Source organism: Pseudonaja textilis, chromosome 6 (assembly GCF_049901715.1).
Source record: "Pseudonaja textilis isolate UNSWEBS1 chromosome 6, rPseTex1.2, whole genome shotgun sequence".
NCBI lineage: Eukaryota > Metazoa > Chordata > Lepidosauria > Squamata > Elapidae > Pseudonaja > Pseudonaja textilis.
Window position 1 is genome coordinate 49,020,199 of NC_141995.1, and position 26,177 is coordinate 49,046,375.

A 26,177-nucleotide genomic window follows, 5' to 3' on the forward strand; every position below is an offset into this window, starting at 1 on the left:
ACAACAAGGGGTTAACGCATTGCCCCCTTGACAAATATTATATTAGCCATGATAATCTTAACAATTATATATAGCAATTATATGGTTTACATCTCTGTCTTAACATATCTTCTTTATTTCACTCATCTCTATTTATTTCTCACTTCTGTTTTTATTCTCCAACCCTCCATGAAATAACTCCCATGTCACATAAGATTCAGTTGGTTCTTTCTCCTTTATAGCAAGCATTAATCTGTTACATTTCTGCACATTCTAATATTTTCCTCATCCCATTTCCACCTGTAGGAATCTTATCACTTTTCCAATTTTGTGCAAATACAATTCTAGCTGCAGTTAATACAGGTATAATTAAATATGCATTTCCTTTACTGTAGGTTTCAGGCAAGTTGTGGTTGTAAATTGAGGACCCACCTGTCTTACTATTAGAGCAAGTCACAGCGTGGTTACATTGCTTTCCAAAATACAACAGAAATGTTTGGCAAAGTTTGAACTTTCCAGAAAGTGGGGGTTGTCTGCTTTTCTCCACCGGCCTCAATCATTTAAAATATTTTACTTGCTCTTAGTATGACCCTACGTGGCATGATGGTGCAACACTAAAGCACCGGTAGAAACAGGTTTGGTGGCTTCTGGAGAGAGAGAGAGAGAGGTTATGAAACAGCTTTTCTGCAATTCCTGAGTTTCAGGGTATATAATTTTTCTACCTGCCCCTGGAGATGAAAATTCAGGCTCGATCAACAGAGCTCTTGAATGTCTAAATTAAAAACAGATCTTTCTTCTTCTGCAAGAGGTTGTGCAAACAATAGTTGCTTGAAGATCAAGTACAATTAACTAATGGAACCTTTGCCAATCTGGGTTCTCCAGATGTTTTGAGGGACAAATTCCCAGAAATTTGTCCGGCGTGGCCAAACCCTATATAGAATTAAAACCACAATGTCAACAGAGTGGAGGGCAAAAACAAAAAACAAAACCCACTTTTAGCGACCAAAGAAACTCAATGTTGGAGATGTTTTTCTGCTCGGGATTTTGGCTGACCCAAGTGGATCTGAGACCGGTCACTAAACATGGCATCTCTGGGGTTAAAATCAGGGAAGCCTCTATTATCTTTAGAAACAATCAGTAATAAAAGTAACAGCATGAAACAGAAGATGAAAGTGAGCTGGAGAACTCTGGGGTTTGACCAGCTTCAGCGGGGGTTAAAACCAACGGTGGTGGCCTCAGGGTAAAGGCAGAAAGTCCAAGAGATGGAGTTGACCTGACTTGACCTTAGCAGTATTTGCAGAGTTGTCAGTCGTGTTATTAGTTGAGGAACCATGTAATAGCAAGCAAAGATCTTCCTATCCAGAGGTCCTCACCAATTGAAGAATTGCAGTTGAAGGACCACTGCTATGAAGTCTACCTAGACTTCAAGGTGCAGAGGACCTCGCCAAGAGTTTGAAGAGATCCCATTGAAAGACCACTGTTATAAAGATTAGACTAGGAAGTGCAGAGGTCCTCACCATGGTTTGAAGAGATGCTGTTGAAGGACCACTGCTATGAAGTTGGACATAACTATTTTGGGGGACAGATCACTCTTTTCATATGGGGTCCGGAATTCCTGTCAGTGTGACTTTCTTTAGCATTTTTGTCAGTGATCAAAGAATAACGTGAGGTGTGAATTTTATCTTGCTATTTCACTGACCCATCTTTCTTACCTTCTCTTTAAGAACATATGAAATATTTGGGGCTAAATATTTCTTTTTTTAAAAGCTTGGCAATTTCATATGATTTGTCCAGACAAATCGTAGAAATACAGGAAGATTATTTTATTTATTAATCGAATTTATATGGATTCCTTTTTTTTTTTACAACAAGCGACTCTAGGCAGCATACCGGTCAATAGAACAATAACGATAAAATAACAATGACTTAAAACCATTATACATAATTATTTTTAAAGGACATTAAAAACTCTAAAGGCAGAACTAAGCAAGAAAAGAAAAGAACAGAGGGTTATTCATCATAACAGAACCACCTCGCTATATACTTATTAAATTTATAAAGCCACCCATCTCAGGGAAAATGGCTCTGGGAAGTGTAAAATGATACCATAAAACAATAAATATTAATTGTTACCTAAATAGGTTGCCTCTTATCAGGAATTTGAGGGTGTGGAGCAATATGTTCCTTCTGCAGTGTTTGCCAGTTTTATCAAGAAAGTCCAAGGACTGAATTTGGCACCTTCTGTCGATCAAGAAAATGTTATTTATTACCAATTAGGGTTCCATCGCTTCATTGCTCTCTGAACTTGGTAGTTTACATGCAGACGTTTCATTACCAAACTAGGTAACATCATCAATGTTAGAGGGGAGAAGGGTTGGCTCTCTATTGATATACCAGTGGCTTGCCCTATCAGTGTTTGGTGAGAATGGTGGTTAGGCTGTTGTTTACTTTTTAGGTTGTTTATCTGAATTGGTAGTTCCTTGACTGGGGAGTTGTTAACTTCGTGGTTGTTGGTTTGGTGTTCACCTCAATCTCTGCTTACCTGGTGGTTGATTGCTGATCAGGAGATATTGTGGTCTTCTGGCTTTTTGATTGGCTTATCAAGGAACCACCAAGAACACTCCGACTACACTGATAGGGCAAGTCACTAGTATATCAACAAAGAGCCAACCCTTTCCCCCTCTAACACTGAAGATGTTACCTAGTTTGGTAATGAAACATCTTTATGAAAACCACCAAGTTCAGAGAGCATCAAGGACCCCATGATCCTTTCCTCCTCCTCTTCCTCCTCCTCCTCCTCCTCCTCCCTCCCACAAACCCCACTCCCTTGTAGCACTGATGATATTGCCTAGTTGGGTAATGAAATGTCTGCAAGAAAACAACCAAGCTCAGAGAGCACCAAGGACCCCACAAGTCCTCCTCCTCCCTACAAACCACATCGGGTTTGTACTGTGGATTCCACAGTAATAATCTTTCTTCTCCTCCTCTTTCCCTTTCCTTCTCCTCTCTACAAACTCTATTCCCTCTATTCCCTTGTAGCACTGATGATGTTACCTAGCTGGGTCATGAAACGTCTTCAAGAAAACCCCCAAGTTAGCAAGCATCAGGGACCCCATAGTCGTCGTCCTCCTCCTCCTCCTCTTCCTCCTCCTCTCTGCAAACACCCCTCCCTTCTAGTACTGATGATGTTACCTAGTTGGGTCATGAAACATCTGCAAGGAAACCGCCAAGCTCAGAGAGCACCAAGGACTCCACAGTCCTCCTCCTCCCAAACCCCACTCCCTTGTAGTACTGATGATGTTGCCTAGTTGGGTAATGAAACATCTGAAAGAAAACAACCAAACTCAGCCACACTAAGGACCCCACAATATATCACTCGGCTCCTGGAATGAATGAATGAATGAATGAATGAATGAATGAATGAATGAATGAATCCATCAACAAAACAATTCTCATTTGGGTTGATCTTAAACCAGATTAGGACCGGGTTGGGACTGAATAGGGGACTAGCAGAAGCATCCAAAAGGTTTCTTTCCCTGGATTGAGAAATAAAAATAAAACTATCCCAGAAGAAGGCGCAACCATCACTTGGATGATGTTGCAAAGAATACCACGTGGACATCTTCACATGGTCGCTGGGGAGTCAGGTTCAGCTGGAAATAATCTCTACCATTTGAATGCCTTAGGATAGTTCACCCATTGAGTGATGTGGCTTTTCTAGAATATTTCTGGATTCTCTTCTGCTGTAAAAAAACCCGAATCTCCTTTGCACAGGAATATGTTCACTTTGCTGTAGGAGATGTCGGGGTGCAAACCAGGTTGCCCAAATTAGCCAAAGGAACACAGGTAGTCCTTGACTTATAGCAATTTGTTTAATGGTCATACAAGGGCACCGAAAAAAGTGACTTGTGACCATTTTTCACACTTACGACTAGGGGTGGACTTCAAATAACTTAACCGGTTCCCTGCCCGGTTGCTGGGTGGGCGTGGCCACACTGGGCATGGCCTAGTCAGCCTCCTGCACCACTCTGGGAGTGAAAACGGGCCACGGGGGGACATTTTCACCTTCCTTGCACTCTGGAATCTTTCTTCGAGCCTCCGGAAGGCCGTTTTCGCCCGTTTCTGGACTTCCACTTCCAGAAACTTTCAGAACTTCCAGGAGGCCTGTTTTTTTTGCCCTCTCCGAGCCTCCTCATGGGCCCTGCACTTACCTGCGATCCAAAAGGGGCCACGTGGGGACTCCTGGGAAGGGTGGGGTGGGGTGGGCAGGGCCAACCAGGGGTGGGATTTGCTGGTTTGCCGAACTGGAGATAAAATTAACAACCGGTTCGCTCGAACCGGTACGACCCAGTTGCAGTCCACCCCCTGCTTTCAACCGTTGTAGCATCTCCTTGATCAAGCGATCAAAATTCAGACGCTTGGCAACTGACTCATATTTGTGACAATTGTGGAGTCATGCAATCCCCTGTTGCGACAAGCAAAGTCCCATTGGGAAGCCAGATTCACTGAACCACAGGGGCAAAGAAAGGTCGTAAAAAGGAGAAAAATTCCCTGAACCGACGTCTCACTTAGCAACAGAAATGTTGGACTCAGGGTTGGTCAGTACATCGAGAATGCAGAATTACCCTGGGCTGAAAGTTTTCTCTGCAGAAAACTTTCAAGCAAAATTCCGCCTTTGGTTGGTATTTTTCAAAATGATTTTTTTTTAAAAATAAATGCAAATATTCCTTCAGAATTTGCATGGTTGCTGGTGCTGTTAGGACAGCCCCTGGGAGAGGACCGTTTGCAAGGACGGGAGGCGTGCGTGCTTAGATTTCCTGCCTTCCTCTTCATGTCCCTTCCCAGTTCTCATTTCTGTCTCTCTTTTCTCCCTCCCCTCCTGTAGTAGCACCAATATCTTGCTTGTAATATCCTGCTTCTGGAGTTTTTAACCTCCTCCCGGTTGCAACCTCTACTAGATCCCTCCGCCACCCAGTTCCTGCTCACAAGGAAGTGTTTGTGGATATGCAAAAATTTCCCGCTGCAGGGACATGTACACCCGTGAGCTTAGAGATTATCTTTTCACTGATGTCACCAGTACAATCAGTAGCAGGGAAGGGCCACTGTGCACTCCCCAACATACACACTCCTGGCTTGCAATGTCCTTTTTAAAAAAAAAAAAAAAACAGTTCCTGGTTTAAGGAGGCCTTGTTAGTTTCAAGTTCCTTAATGCTCCTTTCCTTTCTTCTCATTTCTAAATTAATCTGGGGGTTTTAAGCTGGCCTACTATGGCCTTTTGGGCACCTGCTAGCCCATAGGTTGCTGGATAAGTCAAACGGCAATTGCTCTGCTCACAGCTCTCATCCCTGTAGCAACCTTAGGGGATAGCAGGTGCCATATCTTGTTTCTTTCTACCCCTATCCTTGCTAAAAAGCCTAATGCAGTTCTAGGTTGTTTCATGATCATGTGAAGTGATTGTACCGCTTTATGCTGTACTGGTTAGGCCAGACTTGGAGCACTGCATCAAATTCTAGTTGCCATGAGGGCAATAGCAATAGCACTTAGACTTATATACCGCTTTGTACTGCTTTCCAGCTCTTTCTAAGCAGTTTACAGAGTCAGCCTCTTGCTCCCAACAATCTGGGTCCTCGGAAAGACGGAAGGCTGAGTCAACCTTGAGTCGGTGAGGATCGAACTGTTGGCAGTCAGCAGAATTAGCTTGCAATATTGCATTCTAGCCACTGCGCCACCACGGCTCACATAGCAATAGCATTCGCACTTAGACTTATATACCACTTCATAATCTTTACCCCCCATTCTAAGCGGTTTGCAGAGTCAGCCTCTTGCCCCCAACAATCTGGGCCTCGTTTGACCGATCTCAGAAGGACGGAAGGCTGAGTCAACCTTGAGTCGGCGAGGATCGAACTGTCGAACTGCCAGCAGCTGGCAGAAGTAGCCTGCAGTACTGCATTCACCGAGCCATCATGACACAGTGATGCAAAAAATAAAAATGTGGGGAACCCTGGAAAGGATGCAGAGGAGAGCAATGAAGATGATCAGGGGACTGGAGGATAAACCATGCATTGAACAGTTGCAGGAAATGGGCATATCTAGTCCAACGGAGAGAAGGACTACGGGTGACATGATAGCAGTCTTCCAGGACTTCAGGAGGGTTTGTGGACTGCGTCAAGGAGGACGTCTAAAACTCAACTCTTCAGTGGGTCAGAGGACTCTCCACCCTTGGCCTTCTTAATAATTACCTTTTGGCTATTTGTGTCTCTGTGATAATAGCTTTGGAATGCAGGGGGAGTCTTGTTTTGCTTGGGAATAGTTTTGTCGCTTAAATATGGCAACAATCTCACAAGGGAGGGAAGGAGCCTTGGAGAGCGTGAAGGAAGCTGGGCAGATGCTTGGAGTAAGCTCAAACCACATCCCCATCTTTGTGCATCAGACTACAACTTCCATCAGCTCCGGCAGTTATCCGTTGTGGCTCCCAGGAGGAGACTTAGAGGATGTCATCGTCTAAGTTGAGATGAACTGTAGATTAGCTAGAGTTTGTGAATTTCAACCGATATAGGCACAGGTTAACAGAGTTGGAAGGGACCTTGTAGCTCATCTAGTCTAACCCACCACCCAAGCAGACCCTACACCATTTTTGACAGATGGCAGCCCAGCCTCATCTTGAAAGCTTCTATGGATGAAGCTCGCAGAAGGCAACTTCCATTCGGTTGATTATTCTCACTGTCAGAAAGTTTCTCCTTATTTCCAGGTTGAATCTCTCCTTGTTCAGTTTCCATCCATTATTCCTTGTCTGGCCTTCGGGTGCCTCGGAAAATAGCTTGAACCCCGCTCCTCTTTTCTGTGGCAGCCCCTCAAATATTGGAAAGCTGCTATCCTGTCTCCCTTGGTCCTTCTCTTCACTAGACTAGCCAGGCCCAGTTCCTGCAACCCTTCTTCATAAGTTTTAGTCTCCAGTCCCTTCATCATCCTGGTTGCTCTTCTTTGCACTCTTCCTAGAGTCTCAACATCTTTTTTACAGTGTGGTGACCAAAACTGAATGCTGTACTCTAGATGTGGTCTTACTAAGGCTTTATAGAGTGGTGTTAGTACCTCCTTTGATCTTGATTGCATTCCTCTGTTAATGCAATTTAGGATTGCACTGGCTTTTTGGGCTTCCGCCATGTACTACTGGTTCATATTTAATAAAACGGCAATGGACGTGGCTGACAGATGAGAATTAGCTTGGTCTTCTTCATCTTTTTGATAAATTGTATTTCTGGATGCTTAATGTTAGTTAAGTTATAATATAATGCATCTGGGTATGTTCTTCTCCCCTTCTCTTGTTCCTCCCATACGTCTATTTCCCACTTCTGATTTCTCAGCTTTTGACTTGAGCTAGGATTATAGATATTTCTACTAAAGGATGCTTGCTCCTGGGGAGGAAAGCTATGGCAAATCTAGACAGCCTACTCAAAAGCAGAGAGGTCCTCCTGCCAACAAAAGTGAGTATAGTCAAGGCTATGGTTTTCCCAGTTGCAATGTATGGCTGGGAAAGTTGGACCATAAGGAAGGCTGAGCGCCAAAGAATGGAGGTTCTTTGAACTCATGTGCTAGAAGAGGAGACTCCTGCGAGTCCCTTGGACTGCAAGGCCATCCAACCGGTCAGTCCTAGAGGAGATCAACCCTGGCTGCTCTTTAGAAGGCCAGATCCTGAAGATGAAGCTCAAAGACTTTGGCCACCTCATGAGAAGGAAGGAAGGACTCCCTGGAGAAGAGCCGAATGCTGGGAAGAGGAAGAAGAAGGGGACGGCAGAGAAGGAGGAGGCTGGATGGAGTCACCGAAGCAGTCAGCGTGAGCTTAAATGGACTCCAGAAGATGGTAGAGGACTTGAAGGCCTGGAGGAACGTTGTCCATGGGGTTGCGATGGGCCGGACACAGCTTCACAACTAACAATAACAACTTTATCCATTGATGATGTTGGGATGTCTCCCTATGTGGAATGTAACCACTTCTGGATTTTGAAGGGGGGTCCCTTGTCAACTGAAACAAGGTCCAACTTGGTTAGAAAGACCTTCTCCCATAATCTGGTACCTTCCTGGTGGATTGGGCTGCCAATCTTAAAAGTCCTGGCTGGGGATTATGGGGGTTAAAACCCGACACCTTTGGCAGAGATCAGTATGGGGAAGGTTGATCTCTGGCCTGCCACGAGGACTTTGTCATTTCAGATCCTCACCGGTGTGGCGAGTTTCTGTTCTCTTTTGTGTAATTTTTAACCAGAATGGAATGCAGAAAGGCTGGTTCGAAGGTGGTAGAGTTTTAACTTGGGGTAGATGTGGAAAACTGGCAGTGAAGGAAGACAGACTGCCTTACGGGAAAACGTGTGTGTGTGTGTGTGTGTGTTTGTGTGTATGTGTGTACGTGTGTGTGCTCACACACACTTGGGAATTGTGTGTATCTTGTCAGTGAAAGTTTCGTGTTCCTGTTCCCATTCACCCTTTTTTTCCCCTCCAGCCTTCCAGCTTTCAGATTGTTTATTATAAATGGCTCCTGTTTTTTTTCTTCTTTTTTTAAATAACACTGATAAACTTTTCTAGATGTTTCGGACTGGCTGTAGATTTATTAGGAAACCTGCTTGTGCCCCGTTCTTTATTCATGGGGGTTTTCCCCCCTCCCCAGTCCAACATGCCTTGACTTCACAACCCATTTAACGACGAGAGAGAAGCGATCCCACTTGGTGTGCCCAAGAATTAGGTGGGAATCATTCTTGGCCATCCGTTTCCTACCTCCCCTCTTTACGGTTGCCTCGCCCTGCAGCCTTCGACTCAAAAGCCCTTGCTCTGTTTGGGTTACCTGCCCGCAAGGTTGCACTGCTTTTGTTGCCTTAGATCCTGTGTGCTCCTGTGTTTGCATGAAGGGTGGGACGAGAGGCTGGCGAGAGTCTTGTAAAAACATTTACAAAAGCCAGCCAGCCATAGATTTGAAGGGCATTCCACTGCCAAGCTGGCTGGGGGGAGGAGAAAGAGGCGAACATTACGTGAGCAGACGAAGGACAGCTACTTGGCAGGTACGCTGGTGATATTTTATTTTTTCTCCCCTTCTTTTTGAGATTCAGGGTCGGAGGGGTGTCGCTGGCCCGGCGGGGCTTGGGAATGAAAGCAATGCCCACCTCCCTTTCTGACAGATTTAGAGAAATCCACTGAGGGCGGACAGTTGTGATTTGTGATTTTTTGAAATAATATATCAATATATGTACCTTTTTTTTTTTTTTTAAAGGTAGCCAAAAGTTTAGGACTTGCAAAGGTGCGGGGTTTTGTAGCCCAAATGAAGTTTACAGCCGATTTCGAGTACCGGGGTTCTGCTAAATAATCTGGGGGTGCAAGTAGAAGGGTTCAAATCAGCAATTCCTGGGAACGTTTTAACGGAGTGGGGGGGTGGATTTCATCGAATCGAACCTCCGAACGATAGTAAGAAAACTTTGTCTTTCCTCCTTAGAGGGTTGAAGGAGGATGTTTTGCTCGTAATTGGAGACTGCATCGCATGCAGTAAGATATAGATTAGGTGAGATCCTATCACAGCCATTACACCTGACAAAGGCAGAAATCTGATGTGTAACTTGCCCACGCTGGTTCTGCTGCTGGTTTGTATTGCTGTTCTGCAAATGCACTAGTACTAATCAAGTTATTAGAGTTAATCAGGAGTTATTTTTCTATTCATGATTTTTCTTGTGGTTCTCTCTCTCTCTCTCTCTCCTCTCCTCCCTCTCTCCCTCCCTCCCGCCCTCCCTTTCTTTCTGGTACTGTAAATTATCATAACGCTTTGGGCAAAAGTTCAGAATTTCTATTGCCTGGGAAAAGAACCCGCAATTGTTTCATAACCACAATTGATATATTGAATATCACGCTGTTCTTTCTTTCTTTCTTTCTTTCTTTCTTTCTTTCTTTCTTTCTTTCTTTCTTTCTTTCTTTCTTTCTTTCTTTCTTCCTTCCTTCCTTCCTTCCTTCCTTCCTTCCTTCCTTCCTTCCTTCCTTCCTTCCTTCCTCTCTTTTTCTTTTCTTTTTTGCTATTTCAAATGGTCAGGTTCTTTAGAACTGGCAGCACCCAGACTGAAATAATACAAGTTTTTTTTTTTTTAAAAAAAAGATGTTACTCTTCAAGAATAGGATTGGCGTGTTTGAAGTGCCCTTTTAAGCAAACAAGGATCCAAAAATGGAAGCTTCACGTTGAAATCTTCAATTTCGACATGTCTATTTCCACCAGCTCCATTCCTGCCTGCTTTCCGAATTTCAGCAGGAAAGAAGGAGAGGAGCGTGCGAAAGGGTCATAGTTAATAACATTTTGACAAACCTTTCTTGGAAATGCATAACTGAAAACCACAATTATATGGTTTTTAAAAACTGGTAATCAGAAGAATTAAAGTGGGTTTAGGAGAGAAATCGCACAATGGAGTGTTAGTAGTGTTTTAAAAGGTAAAGTTTTGTTTGAGTTGACTTGACGAATGTGGATAAGTCTGTGCCGCTTGCTAGGCATCAAAATGGAAATTATTTAATGTTGCCTTTTCCTTTCCTCACAACCCCTGTCTCCCATCCAAGTACTAACCAAGTCTGACTCTGCTTAGCTTTTTGAAGTTCAGCCACAACTATCTATGTTCTATGTGAACCCACCCAGTAGTAAATAGGATTGTATCTAGCACAACGTATTTCCCAGTAAAGTGTTTAAGGTTGCAAACTTAAGTTTGTTATATTGTGTTACTTCTTTGGAAGGACGGGCTTGTTTTTTTTTTTTTTCTAGCCGAGTTTGTGGGCTTATGAGAGTTTGTTTTCTAACCTTTTTGAGTTTGTTGATTTGCTTGATCGGTCTGCTGAAAATTTCTTACGTTTCCTTCTAAAGATCAGCCTTCCTTGGCCCGAAAACTGGGTCGTTGTTTTGTTTTTTAAATCCCGTTATTACCATGGAAATGTAAAATAAAAATCCTACTTTTAGTTAGGACTTTGCAATTAAGGCAGCCCTCCGTAGAGTCCAATTTCTCGTTAAAATGCTGAAGGAGAATTTGGGTGCCTTTCGTTAACATTTTCCCTTCGACCTTGAAGGTCATTGAATGCTTTGAGACCGACAAAAAAACACATATTGAGTTTCTTCATTAGAGAGGCAGAATAAAATACCACTAGTCCTCTACTTACGATGGTTTGTTTAGTGAAGGTTCAAAGGTTAGAACTTATGACCATTTTTAACACTTACAACTGTTGTAACAACACCAGGGGGATTCGGACACTTGACAACAAATTCACGTTTATGACAGTTGCGGTGTCCCCTAGATCATAGAATAACAAGAGTTGGAAGGGACCTTGGAGGTCATCTAGTCCAACCCCCTGTTCAAGCAGGAGAGTCTATTCCAAATATTAGCCTCTACCTAGGATCGAACTCACAACCCTCCTGATTGTGAGGTGAGAGCTCTACTCTACCTCTAGGCAACCAGAGCCCTGGGTTCACGTCATCCCCTTTTGCAAGTCAAGGGTTCACTTAACAACCAACTTAACAACTGCAGCGATTCCCTTAACAACGGTGGCAAGAAAAGTCATAAAATGAGACAGAGTTCGCTTCAATGCCTCGCTTAGCAACAGAAATGTTGGGCTCGTCAGATGTGGCTCCATTCAAAATCCAAGAAAGAAAAACGTAGGCTCCATTTAAAATAGAGAAAAGGACTTTTACTGAATACACTCCCCGACAGTTCAAATTGGACACCCGATCTGAGGTGTGGATAATGTCATGTGGGTACATCTTCAGGTGGCATTTCACACACCTGGTATGCTAAGATGGTCAACTTTGGCCAAGGAAGGATAAGTGGCTGCATTTGCCCAGTAAGCAGGAAATCATCCCAACTTTTACAATTCACACAACTTCAACCTCCAGCACCCTTCCCCCCCCACCCCCCACGAAACCCAATTATTCCTCCCCCTCCCCATTTCTCTGGCATCTGGAAAGAGTCCAGTGGAAGAAGAAATCTTGGAGGCTGACAGGACTCGACTATGGTCGTAAGTCGAAAACGAACGTTCTGTTTTAGAGTTCAGATTTCTGCTCGTTAGCAAAACCGATGCACTTTCCTTTTCCATCTTAAGAGCTTTCTTTCTTTTTTTATGAAGGTGCTGGAATTTTAGTAGCTCCAAATCAGGTGTGCTTGACATGATCAAATGTCAAGATTAAAACAAAAAATGAAGGGAAAAGAAGAAGCTTAGCCATTTTGTTTTATTCTTTTACAGTGTTTAAACCAGTAATTGAAAAAATGGCGGAGCTCTCTATAGTAATTGGAGAACAGTTAAGCTCTGATTGCATTGTAACATAATCTTCGATTACGTTAGTCTTATTTTTAGAAAGATATCTTTGATATTAGCGTAACTCTTATCCTGCAGGAAGTTGTCCCATGACTAGTTGGCCATGGCAAGTTGGCTGTGAAAAGTTGGCTCTAGCAAGTTGGCCGTGACAAGTGGGCCATGATGAATTGGCCATGACAAGTTGGCCTTGGTGAGTTGATCATGATGGCCATGATATGTTGGCCTTGGTGAGTTGACCACGATGTGTTGGCCATGATAAGTTGGTCATGGTGAGTTGACCACGATGAGTTGGCCATGATAAGTTGGTCATGGTGAGTTGACCACGATGAATTGGCTAATGGAATAGGAAAATGGAGGATGTCCACAAGTGAAGGGAGAAATCTTGGCCCCTGTTCTGATGTTATGAGTGAAATGATGGTTACCCCATGCTGTTTGTCTAGGGCAGCCTTGTTTACTGATCAGTTACACCTGTGCAGGTATGCTAAAAACCTCCTGAAGCAACGTTTATTTGTAGAGAGCAACTGAAGTGAGGGTGTGATTGTTGTTGATTTTGTAGTGGAAACCAGCTTCCTTTGAGTGATTTAATGTATAAGTATGTTCACAAGCATGACAACGCTCACCCATGTGTTGGCTTACTCCTTCTAAGAGGAAGCTCTGGGTTTCCTCAATGGTACGACGTGTATTCCTAGGTCAAAGGAGGTGCTGTAAGAAAACGGTGGTGGAAAGCTTGAAGGTTGAAAAACTTGATGAGCACTTCAATTCTTGTCATCAAGACCTGAAGCTTAACTCCACTTAAGGCAACAACAGTCTGGAGTCACCTAATTACTCAATTAAATGAGGGTGTCATCCACCTATCTCCCCTGTTTATTTAAAGCCAGTGTGAACAATGGAGAACTACACTATCCCCCGCCCTGCCCCCGTGGCTGAAGACCATATTGATATACGACTGCAGTTGTTAAGCTGTTAACAGAAATTTCTGTTGCTAAGTGAACCATTTATTAAGTGAGGTTTGCCCCACTTTTCTTGCCACTGTTGTTAACTGAGTTGTTAAGTTGTTAAGGTCATAGCACGATTGTCTCCCTAGGCTCAAGGTTGACTCATCAGCTTTTCATCCTTCGAGGTCGGTAAAATGAGGACCCAGATTGTTGGGGGCGGGGCGGGGGGGGCAAGATGCAGCCTCTGTGAAGTTGGGGATACTGAAACTTTTTCAGAAGAAATTGGACAATTTGTCTAAAACGGGGTTTCCTGCCCTAGCAGGGAGTTAACAGAAAACAGGTAATCAGAGTCAGAAGGGACCTTGCAGGTCATCTAGTCCTACCCCCTGCCCAAGCAGGAGACCTTACCCCATTTCTGACAGATGGGAGTCCAATCTCTTCTTGAAAGTCTCAAGTGATGAAGCTCCCAGGACTTCCAAGGGCAACTTCTGTTCCATTGGTTGATTGTTCTCACTGTCAGAAAGTTTCTCCTTCTTTCCAGGTTAAATCTCTCCTTGTCCAGTTTCCATCCTTTATTCCTTGTCTGGCCTTCAGGTGCTTTAGAAAACAGCTTGAGCCCTTCCTCCCTGTGGCAGCCCCTCAAATATTGGAAGGCTGCTATCATGTCTCCCCTGGTCCTTCTCTTCACTAGACTAGCCAGGCCCAGTTCCTGTAACCATTCATTGTACGTTTTAGTCTCCAATCCCCTAATCTTCCTGGTTGCTCTTCTCTGTACTTTTTCTAGAGTCTCAACTTCTTTTTTATAGTGTGGTGACCAAAACTGGATGCAGGACTCTAGGTGTGGCCTTACTAAGGCTTTACAGAGTGGTATTAGTGCCTCCCTTGATCTTGATTGTATCCCTCTGTTGATGCAACTTAGGATTGCATTAGCTTTTTTGGCTGCTGCTGCACACGGCTGGCTCCTATTTATCTGGTTGTCCTCTAAGACTCCAAGATCCCTCTCATAGTTCCTGCTATTGAGCCTGGTTTCACCCAGTCTGTATGTGTACTTTTGATTTTTCTTGCCTAAGTGTAGGACTTTGTTTTTATCTACATTGATTTTCATTTTGTTAAATAGGACCCAGTGTTCTAGTCTGTTGGTCTTGTAGACTAGAAGAACTCCAAGTTTCCTTCCAACTTGGATATTCTGTTATTCAGATTCTGGTAGGCCAGTGGAGAAGAATGTGTGAACAGCAGTAAGGGCAAAGAGCATGAGAAATAATCACACACACACACACACACACACACACACACACACACACACACACGTATTGTTTGAACAAGCTGTAAAATATACCGACGTGCAATGAAGAAGAAACATAGTAGAGGAAAGTAGTAGTAGAGGAAAAAGAAGAACTTCTGTATGTAAAAGGACCTCACCAATACTACATTTTCTATCTCTTGTACAGAGAAGAGTGTTCCCTAACAAAAATAGGAGTAGCTGGCCTCTTATCACTTCCTTGTAAGTCATTCTTTACAGGAATAGTTTGGAGAAGTGAAAGGCGGCATTATTATGTTTCGTAAGTTATGAACCCTGTGCAGTTTAGAGCAATAGAAATTTTATGATTAACTGAAGACACCTTGAGTGGCTGGAGAATTCTGGGAGTGATTTAGGGGCAGGGTTGAATTATTGACATTGGACAATGTCTCCATTGGACATTGGGAGATAAATATTAGAGATAAATATTGGTTCAAGATCTGAGCACAGTACATACAACTTAGCAACAAAACCAGAAGTTGGAGGCAAGGATCTTGCCCAAACCCAGAACATTAATGTAAAGTACCATCAGATATCAAGTTCCAATCTACCCTGTTTCCCTGAAAATATGACCTACCCTGAAAGTAAGTCCTAGCTTGATTTTTACATGCATGCCCAATATAAGCCCTACTCCCCAAATAAGCCCTACTCCCAAAATAAGCCCTAAGATCCCACCCGCTCCAGAGTGGATGGGTAAAAATTAAAGTAGGGTGGGGAATGGGGGATGGGTGGAGCTGCCCTACTACTTACCTTTGGACAGGTGTAGCCAGGCCTCGCACACTCTGATACCTGTCTTGCCGGCCCAGTTCTTCTGCAGCCACCAAGTCTTTCCTGAAGGCCTCTGTAGCTGATAACAAACCTCAGGATCGATCCAGAGCTCTCTTATTGACTACAGAGGCCTTCAGGAAAGCCTTGCTGGCCACAGAAGAAGAAGTTCCTGAAGGCCTCTGACAGCAAAATGGATGCTGGGAGCGACACACGCAAGCGAGGTTATCAGTGGATGGCATCCCCCTCAAATAAGTCCTGGTTCCGTTTTTGGTGGCAAAATAATATAAGACAGGGTCTTATTTTCGGGGAACCACGGTAGTCTTGGGTGTTATATCCTCTGCTGCATTATTACCACTGCCAAGCAACAAAACCAATCAGGTTAATTTTCTTCCATTGAGTCCCAACCCATAATGTCCATAAGAGAGAATATTTTGTGGCCCTTACTTAGGTCGGTGACCCAATTAAGGTCAGACACTCTTCCCAATTTGGTAATTGTAGAATCAATGGGGTGAATCGCTTGGTAAATCGCTGGCACTGCGGGGTGACTTCACGGCCTTGAAGCTGATACTTTGAGTGGTCAGTCAGCGGTGTCTTGGCCCAGCTTTCAAAAGCAGCAATGCACCGTCTTGTTCGGCTCAAGTTATATTCAGATTGGCCCTGTGTGAGAATAAATCCAAGTAGCAAAAAAGGGTTGAGGCAGCCATGCCATGCCAAGTCATTCTTATTCTATTCCATTCTATGCCATGCCATTCTCTATTCTATTCTACGCTATGCCATGCCATGCCAATCTCTATTCTATTCTACGCTATGCCATGCCATGCCATTCTTATTCTATTCTATGCCATGCCATGCCATGCCATGCCATGCCATGCCAAGCCATTCTTATTCTATTCTATTCTATTCCTTATTCCCTTATTGTATTCTATGCTATGCTATGCCATTCTTATTCTATTGTATGCCATGCCAAGCCATTCTTATTCTATTCTATTCTATTCTATTCTATTCTATTCTATTCTATTCTATTCTATTCTATTCTATTCTATTCCTTATTCCCTTATTGTATTCTATGCTATGCTATGCCATTCTTATTCTATTGTATGCCATGCCAAGCCATTCTTATTCTATTCTATTCTATTCTATCCTATCCTATCCTATTCTATTCTGTTCTATGCCATGCCATTCTCTATTCTATGCTATGCCATGCAAATATCTATTCTATGCTGTGCCGTGCCATGCCATGCCAAGCCATTCTTATTCTATTCTATGCCATGCCATGCCAAGCCATTCCTATTCTATACCATGCCATGCAAATCTCTATTCTATGCTATGCCATGCCATGCCATTCTTATTCTATTCTATGCCATGCCATCCTGTTCTCTATTCTATGCTATGCTATGCCATGCCATGCCAAGCCATTCTCTATTTTATACTATGCCATGCCATGCCATGCCATTCTCTATTCTATGCTATCCTATGCTATGCCATGCCCTGCCAAGCCCTGCCAAGCCATTCTTATTCCATTCTATTCTGTTCTGTTCTGTTCTATTCTATTCTAAGCTCCATTCCATTTGCACCCTAGTTATGCAGAAGAAAAAAGGGAGGTGTTTTAGAGAAAAATTAGAGATGGCCTTTGACTTTTAGTGTTGTCATTGCCTTTGTTCCCTTTTGGATATAATTTTTCAGCTGTAACATAGAGGGTGGCCATGAGAAATGCCATTTTGGATAATGGTGGTTTTTAGCTAAGAGGCCATTTTGGCATTGAAACGGTGCATGCCGTAGGATGAGTTAGGATTAAGTACATGAAAAATGCCAAACCATTCTCTATTCTATGCCATGCCATGCCATGTCAAGCCATTCTTATTCTATTCCATTCTATGCTATGCCATGCCAAGCCACTTTATGAAATTGAAGAAAGAAATTGGAAGTCCTTTTTTTCTGACTAACAAATGTTGTGGAAAGGCATCTGGTGAAGGACTCCACATACAAGTACAAATCCTCAACACACGGCTAATTTTTTTAGTGACTGTTCAAAGTTACAACAGGCTCTGAAAAAGGGACTTATCCTAGATTCAAAGCTGTGGCGTCTGTCACCAAATCCAGTCACATCATGGCCACATTTTGGGCGCTCAGCATTGATGTTTGTTTGCAGCATCCTTCTGTCCTGGCAACATTTTATAGAGGCACAATTGAGAATGTTTTAACAAACTGCATCCCTGTTTGGTTTGGTGGCTACAGCATCTCGGATAGAAAGTCCATACAGAGAGTGGTGACAACAGTGGAGAAGATGATAGGATGATCGCTTCCGGTGATTGAGGATACTGCTTATAAGCACTATGTGCTATGAGCTCAAAGCATTGTTAGAGACCACACCCACCCACTTTACTGTCTTTTCCTGTTGCTCCCCTCTGGGAGGAGATCCCGAAGTATATCTAGCAGGACTACCAGATTCTGTAACAGCTTTGCAGCAGGGGTGGGCTGCTGCCGGTTCGGACTGGTTCTACAGAACCGGTACGAAGGATGATCATCTGGCCCCACCCACCCACCCCTGTCCTATCCTGTTTTACATTTCCTTCTTTTGCAGCTCAGCTGATTCACGCGGCAAAGTGGATTACTGTGGCTCAGCTGTTCTGCTTACCGGGGAAGGCTAGAAGGTGAGCTGTAATGGATGTTTATTGAATGCTGCGCACGCCAAGTGTGCGCTCACAGAACTGGTTGTTAAACTGGTTTCAGCTCCGGCCCTGTGGTTGAAAAGTCCCACTTCAGATTAGAAACCATCCTTGTTCTCAAAGTCTGTACAGCTTCTCAATCCTCCAGGTCATGATTGTCTCAAAGGTGTTTTTGTTTTCAGGAGGCCACTGGACTTTCTTGTTTTTTCCTTTGAAGGTGTTTCCCTTCTCATTCCAAGGAGCTTCTTCAGCTCTGACAGGATGGTGGGGAATGGAAGGATTTATATTCCTTGCAGACAGCTGGTCATTTGCTTCAAAGAAAAAAATAACCCAGAAAGTCCACTTGCCTCCAAGTGGCCTCGACGACGCTCTAAAACAAAGCTGGCTGAGGAATTCTGGGAGTTAAAGTCCACAAGTCTTAAAGTTGCCAAGGTTGGACACCCCTGCTCTAAAAGGATGCAAATGACCAGCTGTCTGCAAGGAATATAAATCCTTCCATTCCCCACCATCCGGTCAGAGCTGAAGAAACTTCTTGGAATGCAAAGCATCTTCAAAAGAAAAAACAAGAAAGTCCAGTTGCCTCCAAGTGGCCTCAACAACCCTCTAAAAGGATGCAAATAACTAGCTAACCCTAACCCCCTTGGAATGCTGTGGGAGTAGGAATGGATTTCCAGAGGGGGGAAAAATTGCAGACTACAGGAACCAGGAGCCCCACTCAGGTGACCCTGAGGACACAGACAAACCTCCAAGTGCCCTCAACGACTTGCTAAAAGGATGCAAATGACCAGCTGTCTGCAAGGAGGAACATAAATCCTTCCGTTCCCCACCATCCGGTCAGAGCTGAAGAAGCTTCTTGGAGGAGAAGAGAAACGTCTTCAAAAGAAAAAACAAGAAAGTCCAGTTGCCTCCTGAAAAAAACAAAAAAAAAGGCACCTTTGGGACATCCTTGTTCTTAGTGGCTGCCTACAAAATGCAAGTGGGAAGCTGTGCCTAAATTGGATTTTTTCTCCCCACCTGCCCTTTGAACTCCAGTGAGCCCTCAACAACCTCAAACTTGTTTTGAAGGTGACAAGCTTCACTGTTTTTGGAGGGGAGAGTTCAGAGCGAGTCAGGTGTTCATATCCAGGGGTTGTTTTATTTCAAATTGGTTGCTCTCTTGACTGACTGGCTAATGATTGTCGAAGAAGTGAATGATCAACCTTACAGAGAAGTTACTGCTTATCCAATTTAGGCCTCTGCTAGCGACTCTTTTCAAGGATTTGAATCTCAAACCATTGGGGACTATGACAGAATAACAGAGTTGGAAGGGACCTTGGAGGTCTTCTAGTCCAACCCCTTGCTCAAGCAGAAGACCCTACACCATTCCTGATAAATGGCTAGTTGCCTAACATCGTCCTTGCTAGAAGGGAGTGAGGTTTGGGCTCTACCATTGATGATTTTCACCTAGTTTGTTAAGGCAGTGTCCGCAAGAAAACCACCAAGCTCAGAGAGCACCAAGGGCCCCATAGTCTTCCTCCTCCTCCACAAATCTTATTTCCTTCTTGCACTGATGGTGTTACCTAGTTGGATCATGAAATGTCTGTAAGAAAATCACCAAGCTCTCAGAACACCAAAGACTCCAGTCTTCAAACAACCAAGCTCAGCTCCTTCCTCCTCCTCCTCCTCTTCCTCTTCCTCATCTTCTGCTCTTTCCCCTTCTTCTTCTTTCTCTCCTCCTCCTCCTCCTTCCTCCTCTTTTTTAAAACAGTTTATTTATATATTTTCTGTGACATACATGTGCTTTTGGGATAGCGTATAGCAGTGGTCCCCAACCTTTTTTGTGCCATGGCCCGGTACCGGCATCACAAAATGATCCGCGGACTGGTACTGGCATCAGTGCGCATGACCAAGGCAAGGCAAGGCAAGCCAAGCGACTGGCCAGCCGGCTGTCTCCCGCTTCTCCCTGCCACCGTCAACTCCTCCTTTGTACCTTTGTCGATGGGCTTCGCTTTGGGACGGCTTCGGGACGGTCGCTCGGCTCGCCTTGCCTTGGATGCTGAAAGAATCCTCGCACCTTAGTTTCGTTTGAAGCCCCCCCCCCTTCGATGAAACTAAGGCGCGAGGATTCCTTCAGGACCCAAACGCCGCTTTCCAACCAGAAAAGCTCACCCGGAAGCACTTTCTCATCAAACAAGATGGCGGCGCCCAGCAAACCGGCGGCCCGGTAGGAAATGTTCCACAGACCAGTACCGGTCTGCGGCCCGGTGGTTGGGGACCCCTGGCGTATAGTCTGGGTTAATTTGCTTACATAATAGTATATAATATAATAATATCTTAAACATAAGACATACATAATAGTATTTTTCCAATTTCTAATTTCTACTTCCATTGATAGAATAAGTCCTATGTTTGAAAATATTCTGTATCTTCTTTATCTTTTATCTTTAGCGTCAACCTATCCGTGCCTGCACAATCTAGGCAATTTTTAAAATTAATCTTCTTCTATGACTGGTTTCCAGTGTTGTTGCATATCAAACTCTCGCTGCCATCAAGACCTGTAATATTAAATATATATACCCTTTATCGTATTTTTCTGGTACTATGCTTAACAGAAATATTTCTGGCTTATAGTATACGTGGTGCTTTAACATTTTTTCTAACCTTGTATGTTCAAGACCGAGCTACAAATATTCTTTCCTATGGAGACCTCTGGCCAAATTTTATTCATTTTCTTGCTCAGGCCCCATTCCCCGTTTTATACTGTAAGATGTTGTTTGATCAAGGATGCTTGGAAGCTTGGAAACTGTGCGCACTTTTGGGGATTGACAATGTGGATGATCATAATTGAGCCAAAGAATAATGGAAGATGGGCTGGGCACATTTCACTTGGTATAATCAAAGGTTAAGGTTCCCCTCACATATCCATGCTAGTCATTTCCGGCTGTAGGGGGTGGTGTTCATCTCTCAAAGTTGAAGAGCCAGCGCTGTCCGAAGACATCTCCGTGGTCATATGGCCGGCATGACTAAATGCCGATAAGGCGCATAGAACACTGTTACCTTCCCACCCAAGTGGTCCCTCTTTTTCTACTGGCATTTTTTACATGCTTTCAAACCGCTAGGTTGGCAGAAGCTGGGACAAGGAACGGGAGCTCACTCCGTTACGTGGCGCTAGGGATTCAAACCACCGAACTGCCGACCTTTCTGATCGACAAGCTCGGCATCTGAGCCACTGAGCCACCGCATCCCCTTGGTACAATACGGAAGGCCAAAAATGGGAATACGAAAGAGAAATAGGAAATCTATCAAAGCTTGGAGCCTGGATATCAATCAATCAGAATAGAACTGGAAGGGACCTTGGAGGTCACCTAGTCCAACCCGATGCAATTTCAAACATACCATATGCTTGTGGAATGAGGTCCTTTACTTTCTGGCTGCATTCAACCTGAATTTCTTCACATCCCATAAGTGCATATTTGCAAATACAACATTACTTTTTTGTTGTTAGGTTAGTCGTGTTGAGTTGGCAGGTCTCCCAGACAAAAAGGGTGTGTGTGTGTAAGATTAGCCTTGGTTTGTTTGTGGATGACTATTTGTAAACTGTACAGGTGATGTGGAGGACTCTTTCAGATAATGTTTAGCCTGCAAAGAACTTCCATCCATTGACACACTGGAATATTGAAGTTTTAGTCTCCATTTGACTCAACATTCGACTTCCTAAGATGTCTGCTTTTATTCCTTCTTGCTCTATAAACATCAGAACGAGAAGCAATGGATGGAAACTTCTCAAGGACAGAGCCAACCTAGAACTGAGGAGATATTTCCTGACAGAGCAATGAATTCCATCAACGGTTTGACCGCTGGTATCTAAGACTCTCCGTTTAAACATTTTCCTCGCTTGGGAAGTTGTTGAGAGTCAAAACTGGATGGATTAAAGTACTTTATAAACAGAACTAACTCGATACCTGTGCTTCGCTATGGAACTATGATATGATCAGACTTAGTTTTGGGGGAGGAAAATAAGGGTGGGGAATTGTGCCTCTGCCTACCAGCATCCATCAGTATTCATCTGGCTAACATCCTGTCAGTGTGTGAGAGAGTTGAGGGCTGTATGGAAACTGAAACAATATTTGCTGTGTGAGCATGAAGGAGACAGCAGGGAGCCTGGGCGTGGCTTAGCTCAGCTGTTCTGTACTAAAGCTGCTCGGTGCTGTGAAACTAAAATTGAAACTCCTCTGCTTGTGTTTTGCACTTGGAACAGATTTCTTTTCAGCTGGGGAGTGGGAGTGGGAGTAGAACTTATTAGCATCAGAGCATGTTAATAATAATAATAATATAGGAAATACTAATCCTCTGATAGTCATTTTGAAAAGTCCTTTCTTAGTGAGCCCCTAGAAGCCAAGAGGAGCATACGTGCCAAATTTCAAGTTTGTAGGCTTTATGCTTCTGGAGATTTTGTGATGAGGCGTGAGTGGCATTTCGCTTTTATAGAGAGAGAAACAAGTTCAAAGGGACCTTTGAGGTCTTCTAGTCCAACTCTCTCAAGCAGGAAACTCTATACTCAGGGGTGGGATTCAAAATTTTTAACAACCGGTTCTGTAGGCATGGCTTAGGTGGTAGGCGTGGCTTGGTGGTCATGTGACTGGGTGGACATGGCTGGGTGTGGCCAACTCAATATCACTCACATCGAGGCACGCATCTCCTTGCCTGGCCTCTCATGACTGTGGGGATGCTACAACAGTCGTAAGTGTGAAAAATGGTCATAAGTCACTTTTTTGAGTGCCATTGTAACTTTGAATGGTCATTCCACACAAGCAAAGTACCAGCAAAGGAGGGAAAATAAACTCCAGAGAAGTTCCAGAGACAGGAAGTCTAGTCCTGCCAAGAATGTAATAAGGGTTAGCGGAGAGGCAGTTTCTGTAAGCAACTCCAGAATGTTTCCTTCCTGCCTTCCTGAGAGGATTAGGCCAGTAATTTCTTCTAACAACTGATTCTCCGAACTGCTTAGAATGTTAACAACCGGTTCTAGCAAATAGGTGTGAACTGGTAGAATCCCACCCTTGTCTATACTGTTCCAGACAAATGGCTGTCCAATCTCTTCTTAAAAGCCTCCAGTGATGGAACACCTACAACTTTTGGAGGCAAGTTGTCCCACTGATTAATTCTTCTTACTCTCAGGAAATTTCTCCCTAGAGGACTATAAGAATTCTCTAGTGAACATAGCAAAATATCCGTACTATAATCTATTAAGAGCGTCTTACCTAAACGCCATCACAATTTGAACAATCACACTGTCAATAACAACCTTTTATGTTGGGCATAGGGAAAGAACAAGACTCTGGCCCCAAAAAACACACCCCTGTGAAACAATTTTGTGAAGTTGGCTGACCCAGGAATTGTGCTGACCGCAACTGTTTTGAACCATGTTTCAAATCAGCTTTCTAAAGAATGAGTGATTGTGGTGAAACAAAGGCCAAAACTTCTTCCTGGCTAATTTTAAAATGGGAGGCCAAACGGCCACGCTACTGGGTTAGCCGTTTAAACCTTGTGTGTAGGAGGAGGAGGAGGAGGAGGAGAACGCAACTTTTGATAATTTCAGGACCGGCCTTTCCTCTACTCCCCCCTCCTCAGTTTCTTTCCACTTGCTGGCTCGAGTGTTTTTAGCTTGCTGAACTGACAGGTTTTAACACTGGTTAGTTAAAACGGAGTTTAATTGTGGTGTTTACTTGACGGAAACATTCTGCAGGCTGAGAAATTGCATATCACACAGGAACAACAAAAAAACCACCCTTGCTCTTTACTAAAATAGCAATACAAGCAGTCCTCGGCTTACCACGGTTCAGTTAGTGATGGTTCAAGGTGACAACGGCACTGAAAAAAGGGAATTATGACTGCTTTCCACACTTATGACCAGGGGTGAGATTCCAAAATCCCAACAATCGATTCTCTGCCCGGTTGCTGAGTAGGTGTGGCCATGGTGGGCGTGGCCTACTGGAACTTCCGGGGGGGGCGGTTTTTCACCTTTCCCAGAGTCTGGAGGCTTTCCTCAGGCCTCTGGGAGGGCGAAAGTGGCCTCCTCCTGGCTCCAGAGGCCCTCTAAAAGCTGGAAACCGGCCCGTATCCAGACTTTTGGAACTTTCAGGAGGCCGTTTTTCATCATTCCCAGAATCCGGAGGCTTCCCTCAGCCCTCCGGGAGGGCGAAAATGGCCTCCTCCTGGCTCCAGAGGCCCTCCAAAAGCTGGAAACCGGCCCGTATCCAGACTTTTGGAACTTTCAGGAGGCCATTTTTCATCTTTCCCAGAGACCAGAGGCTTCCCTCAGGCCTCTGGGAGGGTGAAAACAGCCTCCCCTGGGTTCTGGAGGCCCTTCAGAAGCCGGAAACATGCCCATTTCGGGACTTTTGGAACTTCCGGTTTGGCCATTTTTTGTTTTTCCCAGAGTGTGGAGGCTTCCCTCAGGACTCTGGGAGGGTGAAAATGCCCTCCCCTGGTTCTGGAGGCCCTCCGGAAGCTGGAAACAGGCCCCTTCCTGGACTTTCAGAACTTCTGGGAGGCCGTATTTCACCCTCCGAGAGCCTCCATGCAGATTCTGCACTTACTTGTATCCAAAATGGGCTGCATGGAGTCTCTTGGAAGGTAAGGGGTGGGCGGGCCAGGCAGTCAGTTCAACTACTGGTTTGGTGACCCAGATGTAAATTTAACATTCGGTTCACTCAAACCGGCTGAATCCCACCCCTGCTTATGACCGTTGCAGCAATGCCCATGGTTGCATGATCAAAATTCAGACACCTGGCAACCAATTCCTATTTATGATGGTTGCAGTATCCCCGGGGGTCACCTGGAGTCAGACAGGTTCACTTAACAACCAGGTTACTAACTTATCAACTGCAGGGATTCACTTAACGACTGTGCCAAGAACGGTTGTCAAATGGGACCCAAAAAAAAGCCACTTTACAAATATCTCGCTTAACAACAGAAATTTGGGGCTTGGTTGTGGTCATAAGTCAAGGACTTTCTCTCCATGAGGTATTCCTTGATTGCTGATGTTGTAAAAGAAGAACCATCACAATCCAGGATAAGTGGCAAAAAAAAAATTATTATTTTTTTTAAATCAAAAATTTAGCAGTGCCTTTTTCAATGACCTCACAGGTTGTCCTCAGCTTATGACCACAGTTCAACCCCAAATTCCTGTTGCTAACCAAGATGGTTGTTAAGTGAAGTTTACCCCATTGTACAACCTTTCTTGCCACCGACGTTAAGTGACTCACCGCAGTTGTTGAGTTAGTGACCCAGTTGTTAAGTAAATCACAAGATCACGTGACCCCCATCGTAAATGTGAGTCAGTTGCCAAGCGTCCGGATTCCAATCACATCATCCTGGGGAGGCTGCAATGGTCATCAGTGTGAAAAAATGGTCATAAGTCGCTTTTTTTCCCAATGCTGGTGTAACTTCAAAAGGTCACTAAACAAAACTGAGTGATTCAAACACTCTCTGTACTTTATTAAAAGTTTCTGATGAAGTGGATTGCAATTCCTGGGAACGGATGGTGGCTTGTCACAAAAATCTGTTGGTAGTGCTACATTCCTTCTGTTTCTTGCTGAGAGAAGCCGCTACTCCTGGGTTACTCCACCCACGGAGCATTGTAACCCTATGAAGTCTGGCTTGGTTTTTAGTTCCTGTTTTCTTTTCCCTTGGGATGAAATTCTGCTGGTCGAGCAGAACGATCTTGGCCAGCGCCCTAAAGTTGGCATAACAAATGATTTTTTTCTCCCAAACAAATCCCCCTGCCAAGCAAAATTCTCTCCTCCTCCTCCTCATCTTATCTGCTTTGAGTTTGCACAGCCGTTGCGCGAGAAAGCGTTGTTTGTATATGATTCACCCTTCTTCTTCTATTTTTTGTTTCCTTTTTTTCCTTTCCCCTTCCCCCTTTTACCAAATTGGATTTATCTTTTCTAATTCCTGGGTTGGGGAGAGGGCGGGGGGAGAGAAACATCAGAGCCCGCCTCTGGCCTTTTTAAACTTTAAGACATCGGCTGTTATAAAAACGGATTTATTACGGATGGATTTGCCAATTTACTTTTGCAAAGTGCTGCGATAAACTTTCTCGGAGGAGGTGGATGGGTGGGTGAGTAAGTGGGTTGAAGTTCCACCTCCTTTTTTGCACACCCTTAGCAATCTCCTGCCGTGGGATTTAAATCACCAAAGCTCATTGACCAATAAAGCGATATGCCTCCCTGTATAATAACGTTG

The 26,177-nt window shown here is 44.1% G+C and overlaps 1 protein-coding gene across 26 annotated transcripts in view; it reads left to right on the forward strand.

Annotated features, from left to right (window-relative positions):
- The window catches only part of RBM47 (RNA binding motif protein 47), a 96,299-nt gene that overhangs the window by 34,403 nt on the left and 35,719 nt on the right, over positions 1-26,177 (forward strand). For 5 of the 26 annotated variants that reach the window (XR_015744184.1, XR_015744188.1, XM_087936780.1 and 2 more), the window contains exon 1: positions 8,942-9,023. The exons of 16 other annotated variants lie outside the window; for them this stretch is intronic. The gene's annotated coding sequence lies outside the window, so the exon portion shown is untranslated. Of the gene's footprint in view, positions 1-8,941; positions 9,024-9,451; positions 9,518-12,368; positions 12,476-17,866; positions 17,937-26,177 lie in introns of those variants that run through there. 5 more of the 26 variants (XM_087936785.1, XM_087936792.1, XM_087936784.1 and 2 more) reach the window with 3 other exon arrangements.